Source organism: Danio rerio, chromosome 3, assembly GCF_052040795.2.
Source record: "Danio rerio strain M-AB ecotype USA chromosome 3, GRCz13ab, whole genome shotgun sequence".
Lineage (NCBI taxonomy): Eukaryota > Metazoa > Chordata > Actinopteri > Cypriniformes > Danionidae > Danio > Danio rerio.
The window spans coordinates 51,788,843-51,796,570 of NC_141023.1; positions in this window are offsets into that span (position 1 = coordinate 51,788,843).

The window sequence follows — 7,728 nt, forward strand, 5'->3', positions numbered from 1 at the left end:
ATTAGGAACAAACATAAGAAAGTAGTGGTTACAAATAAACAATATAGGTAAACAAGAGAACTAGAATAACAGACATAACAAAACACTACGTAAGGATACAAGATAAACAAAGACAAGCTCACCTAGTACAAACCAGATTTTGAACACACAGCACAATATAAGGGACACAGCACACCAGACACAGGTGAAAACAATCAGGATAACAAAGTGTAAATAAGAGGGCAGGGTAATGCCTCAGTCACACTAGAGTTTGAGCTTGCAAAATTCTGTAGTACGGCACTGCGAAAAGGGGTGGGATTAAACAAGATGATTTGACATTTAAAAAAGTGAGCAATTGGTCCATGTTTAAAATTTCTGACTAGAGAGGTCATGTTTTGATCCTCGATTGGTTTCACGCAGTCAAGTGATGCGATTTCGCAGGTAAGACATTACCAAGCTTGAACTTTGCAAGGGAGTGAACTGCAAAACTTCATGCACGAATTTGCATTTGCCTGCATATGAAGGTTATGGGGAGAAAAGTCCAGTGTGATTACAGCATAACTGAAAACGTGTAGGAAACACAAGAGGAGCACATGGCCAAGACAACTTAAAGGAAAGCCATGTTATAGCACACGTCAAACAGGGAAACATTAATCACTGACTGTCAGGTCAGAACCATGACAGACTGACCCCAAAGTGGCAACTCTCTGGGCACCATTTTCTCAATCAATGATGTAAATTATTGTGCATGTTTTAGAAAGTCGAGGAAGTATGCATGCAAACACAATTATTCTAAAAAGAGTTTCATGAATGTTACTGTATTTAATATAAAAAAATGGAAGGAATAGTTAACCAAAAAAAAAAAGAAATCGCTGTCATCGTTTACTCCTCCTTCACTTGCACATTTGAGTTTTTCTTCTGTCAAACACAAAAGAAGATATTTTGAAAAATATTGGTAGCTGACTTCCATAGCAATTACTTTTCCTACTAAAATTAAAAGTCAATCGATATGTCCTATTTCTTTTACCTGTACGTCCTGAAAGTATATATCTTTATGTGAAGAAAAGTACATACCTTTGATTGTGTAACAAAAGAGTATGTATGCTTTGGGGCATACTACTTTCTCATTAATCAACTGTTATGTTGCATAATTACTTGGCTCGTAAATCACTGTTACATCAGCCACATTTCTTTCATATTTAATTTCCTACCATATAGAAGAAGCAGGAGCAGGTCTTCATGCAGGGAAATCTCCTCAGGTGTTTGCATAATTATTCAGAAGTTTGCCAAACACTTTTTTATAAAAAGTTCCCATTGTTGTTGCATGTGCAATATATAACTTGGGAAACATGATTTAGATTTTTTTCCATCTGATATTCAGATTGAATAACAGTCATTTGAACAGTACTGTGGCCGGAAAGTGCAAAACAACATTACAAAGTGTAAAACAAAGCTTGAGAGAAATTTATATTTTGAAAAACATTTTTACCTATCATCAGACACAATTACATAGGAAATTTTTTTTACCAATGACAAAACAAATTTACATTTTAGAAAAAAAATAACAAGATGCAAAACGACTTTTACAAGTCCTTACACAAATTTACAATTACATATTCCTTACGGAAAGGGAATACATAAGAGCTTATAAAAAAAAAAAAAAAAAAAACACCTATGCATAACTAACATATACTATAAGATACTTAACTGGCTGGTTTTTTTTTTCAGAAACATAGCCATCTACCATTTCAACATAGCCTACTATGATTTGAGACTAATTCTATTTTCGAATGCTAAAAAGGATGGATAGAATGTGAATTGGAAAGCCGCTACCAAAATGGGTACAATAGAAGGATTAAACTCAAGTGTTTATAATTACTTGAGGAAGAGTAAATGATAAGGTATCGTTTTCATTTTTGGGTGAACTATCCCGTTAACAGCACACAGGTTGCAAAGGCCACAAGAGAGAATAATTTGTATTTCAGGATAAAGTATGAATGACTCGACTGAACACTTTTCCTCCAAGGGTTGTTCTTGAATTCGTCTGACCTAAAAACAGCTTCACTCATCTCAAGCTCTGTCCCTCAGGTTTTTAGTTGCTCACGTGCAGCATCGGGATCCTCCGCTTACAGTGGCACCGCAGTAATTGTGGCTGTGTGGGAGTCATCGGGCCCACGGATGCATCTGTTAGTGAGCGCCACCGAAAATGCCAAGCATAAATAAATACCGCTGTCATGGGTTATTGACCCCATGATGAGTGACTAGCCTACTGGGGAAGTATTAATAATTACCAAGCAAGCATGCTAATTTGAGAGCAGAGGCTGTGTTTAAGTTCAAGTGATTCAATTTAAACAGGGAATTTACACTTGGATTAATTTGGATTAAGCTTCAAACATATTTAAAACCAATATGACGATCTGAGTACATTTTATATTGAAAGAATCACTTTTTTTTCAAATAAAATCATATACTGCCCTTTTCCTCTGCGTTGATTAAAGTTGAATTTAAATATATCTCTGTTTTGATTATTATTTGTTTGTGTGAGAACACATAATCTGAGATGACTACACTGCAGAAAAGTATATGACACAAGTTGCTTTAACATTTAATACATTAATCAGGTTTCAACTCAAATGTTTTCTGTTTGATTGATGTAAGTTAAAAAGACTTTAAAAATGTATTCGATTTTACGAAAAAGAAAGGCAATCAGTCCCACCACTAAAATGCTCAATAATATAAAATACATAAAAGCATTTAAAGAATTTTTAATTAAGCACTAACTCAGGGGTTTTAAACTCAAATTTAGCGGGAGGCCATTTCAGCGACTGACTTTTCATAGGAGGGCTGTCTTAACATTCAAGCTCAAGAAAAAAGTGGAAACCTGTCATAATTAATGCATCTCAGGACAACAGACATGACGTTTATATTTCAAGCACTACCTGTCATCAGTGGTAATGCAAATCAGCATGTTTATCGTGTCACACATTAGCTGTTGAAATATATCTGGTTGTTGTGTGTAAGGCTGACTATTAGACACACTCAGTTATTCTTACACAGAGTATATGAAGTCAAACCTCTAGCGTTTTGTTGCTTGTTGTAGATATTGAAGGGGTAGTTTAAATTGTTATGAAATACAACCAATAATAGGCATAATAATTATTATTCTGTCCTGACCAATTGTATTGTGCAATTGCGTAAGAACAGCAGAAAGCAGTTAAGTGTAACTTAAGTGACTTTACTGGCAATTGTTCTTCTCAATATTTCCTTTTTTTTTTTTGTTAAAGTACAACAAAGAACGAAAAAGTATGCATATTCACATTTACTTTAAAAAAATTCAATACAACTAGCAGTGCAACTTAACTAATTTACACAGTTTTTATGCAAATCTTTATAAACTAATGAGGAAAATCTTTTAAATGAGACTATTTGAATTGAATGTAACCGAAATGATCATACCTGATACACCACCAGCATAACATGTAAGTCATGAAGAAGTGTTTGTAAAACACAATACAAGTCGTATAAAACTGATAATAATCCAATTACCCTTAAATATTTACAAAAGTAGAGCTTTAGTAAAAAATAGAGCACTTAAGGGCATACATTTTAATGTTTAAATCAGCCAAAGAATTAGAACGCATGTGTGTTACTCTCGCCCGCATGCTGAGAGAAAATGAAAGTAAAACTAATCTGAATGCAGTACTTTAAATGTCGACTAGACGGTGGGTTAAAACCACAAGTGGCTAGACACGTCAACAACAATGGATGTTGAAAATATACGTTTTTGCAGGCCGAATCTCATTATATTTTTGACCCCAGTTGCGGAAACTGATGTTGATACTAAAAAACTCAAAATAGGCTCATTCTGAAAACAAAGCCCTATATACATTTCTGAAGATCGCAAGTTATGTAGCTAGAGGTACGTACGGCGACATTTCATCTTTAAATTAAATACTATGGGGCGGTATGATGCCACTTTGTTTTCTCCCATAGCAGCTGACCTCTTACCTCCGTATTTTATGCTGTTACTAGTTTGTCTGGTAGCTTGACATGTACATTGGTGGACTTACGACGCAGAGCGGAGTTGACTGCAACAACAGAGTTTGGGTGAAGATTGGCTCCAGAAAACAGGTAGGACAAAAACCAAAGCTAAAAATTAAAATAAACAAGTAAATAGCATGGTGAAAATGTGGTAAAATCTGAAAATGTGGTAAAAATCAGGGGACTTTTCTTTTTCTGGATTGCTTTTTAAAACACTGCAGTTGGGTTTAGGGATGGGATGGGCGGGTCAATCTGTGATTTTTAAAACACTATTGGTGGGATTCAGGGAAAGGGAAGGGTGGGGTTATTTTTCGGTTGGTTAGTCAGTAAGTCAGTCAGTTGACAGCAGCCTCTGGTGAATTTATGCAAGAACAGCAGGTGAGAATGGCACTCGCAAGAGAAATTTGAGATCTGAAAAAACATACATATCAGCCTCTTATGGATTCGCGATAACAAAAACTACAAAAAAAAAAAAAAGATGTAGCTCCTGGGACGTATTTTGCTCTCTCCAGAAATGTATGCAGCGGTATGGGTCACACTTTTTTTTGATGGTCTGTTACATTTCAACTAATTGTCATTGGATTATAAGTACACTGTTAGGTTGGGGTTAGGGTTAGTGTAAGTTGACATGTACTTGCATAGTTTCTTATAGTTAGTTAAATGTCTGTTCAAGGAGCAGTATCAACAGATATTAAGCAGACTGTCTACTAATACTCAAATGGACCATCAAAATAAAGTGTTACCGGGGTATGTAATCAGAATTCCTTTAAATAAAATGGGTGAACGATTGCACATTACATAATAAGTAGTCATCTTCTTCTCTATGTATTAAAATGTGTGATGTCCAGGAAGTGTGTTTTATTGTTTTTCCTCAGAGTTTATTTTAGCTGTCATAAGCTGCACAAAGCAGCAATGTTCTCTCTCACATACATGCACATCCATTTTTCAGTCGCTCATCTGATCCAAGCATTAATCCACTGACACGCACAGACACTGACACACAGATGTAACTAATAAAAGCACATGTTTGGAGACGTTGAATTGATCAAATGTAACCTTGGAATCCACAACTCACTGTTTAAAGTTATTTTTGATATAGAAAAAACGCAATTGTAAATGACATTTTTGTTGCAGTTAGTTTGCTTAGTTGTATTTTTGTTTTGATTTGCTGAATGGTCTACTAAAAAAAAAATCTGAGACTTTTTCAGAGACCTAACTTTTCTACAACTACAACCTTAATACTGGACTGACAATTTGTTTCAATTTACTAGAAATTCTATGTTAAGATGCTTTGACACAATCAACTAAAAAGTTGTAGAAAATGTAATTTATAAAACGTTATAGAAATGAAGATGAATTGAATAAAAATATTGCCAGTGTAAACTGAAACAAGATTAAAAGTAGACTGACTTGTACTAAAATAATGAAAACAAAAATATATTGTATAAAGAATTTGTGTAAAGACTTGATGAATGACCAAATGACCATTTTTATGTAAAAAATATATATTTAACAATAAAGCTTAATAAAATATTAGCAATATAAACATATTAAAAAAAATTGTCATCCCATATTTGAACATACAATTGTTCAAATGATGAATTGCGTCATGATGTTACTTAACCTTACATGTGGACTGAACATTAATATTCATGAGTCAAGATTGCATTGCTGTGACATTTCCATGGCCTTTCTTCACCAAGTCTAAAAACAAACTGACACCCAGGCACTGAAGGATAAAAAACAAGACTGGCAAAACCGCTAAAGGCATATTTTGCTCCTGTTCTTTGTGAACTCTGTCCCAATGCAAAGTGCATTGCCCCACATTGAAGATAAGCTTTGGTGAGTCAAACTACTCTGCGTGAACAACACAGGTCAATGATTCTTCACTCAATTTTTCACCTTTAAAAAAAAAAAGACTATGAAGACAGTGTTGATCAAACTTTAAGTTAGGGATAATGAACCAGTTATTTTTGCAGAATAAATCCCAGCAGCTGCTGTGAACAATTGAAGGGCTTTATTCTGCTAAAACAACGAGCTGGATGTACATTATGCCACTTATGACACAGTTATTTTCCACAAAAGTACTAGACACATTGATCATAGTTGATAGTTTACAAGCTCATTGACTAAATTTAAAGCTTGCAGAAAGAAATAAAAATCTGCCTATTCACTAACCAATGTATTATCGAGTCATAAGATAGTCAAACAGTCAGGGTGTGACCAAACCAATTTCACTGCAATTCGTAACTTCTTGAATTAGTGGCTAATTTGTATTAATTTGTATGATCTCATTTGCATATTTAGTACGATTTGCTCATCCCCAGTTAGGGGTAGGTTTAGGGTTGGGGTTTGGGGGCATGTCTACCTAAAATCTTCATAAGTATCTTCATAGGAATTTTTACAAATTAACAAGTTTTAAAGTCAACCCATTGCTGGAGATAGCAAAATACGTCCCAGGAGGTACATCTTTGCAGTTTTTGTTTTTGCGAATCCAAAAGAGGCCGCTGTGTAAGCTTTTTGAGATCTAAAATTTCTTTCACGAGTGCCATTTACCCATACAAATTTCATGCAAAACCACCAGAGGTCACTGTTGACTGATTGATTGATTGAATGACTGACCGATTGACTGACCCACACTCCTCCTTCCCTAAACCCAACCAATAGTGTTTTCAAAAGCACCGACAGACATGGCAAGCTAACTGGACAAACCAGTAACAGCGGGTAAGCCCATGTTATTTAAAGTAGTTACATTATGTTTCATTGTGTAGACCCACATACAGTTGATGACACAATTATTAGCTCTTATTCGAAATACATTGCCTAGTTAACATAATTAACCTAGTTAAGCATTTAAATTAAATGTTAATGCTGATTTATTCTTCTGCATCAAGCACAGGCAAATGCTCCAGCACAGCCCTCGCACGGTCGCATATCCCTCGCCATTGCTGATGCCGACGCTGACTCACACCTCTCGAAAAACATTGCAACAACGTTTAGCACAAGCTCTGTGATGGGTCGGCTCGGTAGTACTGACAAGTTTAGGGAGGATCGAGAACCGCGCAAACCCACTGAAACGAGTGTTTACAAGTGTCGAGTCCCATTAAGGAGTTTTAGGTGGAAAGTTTGGATTTGTGTTTACCTTGTGATTAAAGTTGTTGCACGTGCGCCAGTTCTCACCTCAGAATGAGCAAGTTTTAGCTACTTCTACATTAAGGTAGCATTCAGAAAAATCAAAACACCAGTGAAGAAACTCAACACAAAGGAACATAAACCCTCCCACTGCCAGCTGGCGTTTCGGAAGTGTTATTGTAGGGCAGGGGTCACCAATCTCGTTCCTGGAGGTCTGGTGCACTGCAGGGTTTAGCTCCAACTTGCCTCAACACACCTGCCTGGGTGTTTCTAGTATACCGAGTAAGACCTTGATTAGCTTGTTCAGGTGTGTTTGATTAGGGTTAAAGCTGAAATCTGCAGGACACTGGACCTCCAGGAACAACTTTGGTAATCCCTGTTGTAGAGCAACACAAACAGAATGCAGAAGTATAAATGCACGGCAACATGCAAGGCAGGAGGGTCACCCCGAATACTTGATGCAGAAGTACAAACCAGCCTTTAAAATGAATACTATCATGACAAAAAATAAATAGATAAATAAATGCTAAAACTTTTTGTTAAAACTATTATTTTAAACTGTGAAAAGGAAATTCA